The sequence below is a fragment of the Solanum dulcamara genome, chromosome 3 (assembly GCF_947179165.1).
Source record: "Solanum dulcamara chromosome 3, daSolDulc1.2, whole genome shotgun sequence".
In the NCBI taxonomy this organism is placed as follows: Eukaryota; Viridiplantae; Streptophyta; class Magnoliopsida; order Solanales; family Solanaceae; genus Solanum; species Solanum dulcamara.
The window spans coordinates 4685832-4687238 of NC_077239.1; the positions used below are offsets into that span (position 1 = coordinate 4685832).

At 31.1% G+C, this 1407-nt stretch overlaps 1 pseudogene; it reads left to right on the top strand.

Moving 5' to 3' along the window:
* Positions 1–537: 537 nt before the first annotated feature.
* Positions 538–1407, top strand: LOC129881989 (CENP-B homolog protein 2-like; annotated as a pseudogene).

Here is a 1407-nt window from a genome sequence, read left to right on the forward strand (position 1 = left end):
TTTTGCAGTATGTACCATAAGAAAGAAAAAAAATATTTGAATTAAGAATTTCAAAAGTTTAAATCTAGGAAAGTAAAAAATGTAATCTTTGCATATTTATTATTTATATCTAGGAAAGCTAAACGAATTTAGTGAAGTTTAATATTTCTAATTGTATTCATGTATATATGAAGAGATTTTATGTTAACTATAAAATAAAAAAGCTAGATGTTTAAAAATCGTAATCCAAGTAGAATGCCTTCTTATCATTTGAAAGGCGTTCAAAAATCATCTTTAACCAATAAAATAAAAAATGCAATATGTGGGTATAAGAAAGAGAATCCTACTATTAGCCAAAAAGATTTGCAAGCATGTGTGAAACAAAAGTTTGATTTAACTATTAGTCAATCAACAATATCACATGCTCTCAAAAAGTAGGCAGAGTATTTGTCAAATGAGATAAAAAATAGCGATGCGAAGAGGCATAAACTGGCAAAATATCCTGATTTAGAGAAAGTTTTTTACGACTAATTTCTTCAAATGCAAGAGAAAGTGAACATGTCAGGGGAAATTATCCAAGGAAAGGCAAAAGATCTTTTCCTGAAAATGTATGGTGAAACTAATTTAGAATTCAGTTTCTCTTCTGGTTGGTTAGAACGTTTCAAGTCAAGATATTGAATCAAATCTTATAGACGTTTTGGTAAAGTGGTTCAGTTATCATAGAGAACATTGAAAATGATTTGCCTAGCATACGGTCAAAACTAGATCAGTTTGAATTAAAGGATATTTATAATATGGATGAAACTAGACTATTTTATCGATTGAAAGCTGATCATTCACTTGCTACCAAATATCTTAAAGGTCGCAAAAAAGACAAAGAGAGAATTAATTTTGCCCTCTGTTACAATGGTAATGGATCTGACAAAGTACCATTGTGGATTATTGGTAAGTTTGCAAATCCTAGATGCTTTAAAAATGTGAACATGAAAAATCTTAATTGCATGTATCGATCCAACAAGAAAGTTTGGATGGCTCGCTTGCTTTTCCAATAATATGTTGGCTGGTTTGATAAGAGAATGAATGGCAGCAAGGTTTTGTTAATGTAGACAATTGACCAGCTCATCCAAAGATAGTTGAAAGCCTAAGAAATGTAGAGTTGTTTTTCTTACCTCGTAACACAACGTCTAAGATTCAACCATGTGATGCTGGGATTATTCGAGCATTCAAGCTCATTATCGTCGTCGTCTTTATTTCAGCATCCTACAAGGCCTTGAGGTTGAAGCACCAAATACTGAAAAAATTAATATTTTGAATGCTATTAATTTTGTTAACTTGGCTTGGAATTTTGATGTGAAAGAAATAACAATTGCAAATTATTTTTGGCATTGCAAGATCCGATCGGAAGAAAACAATATTTCCGAACCATAA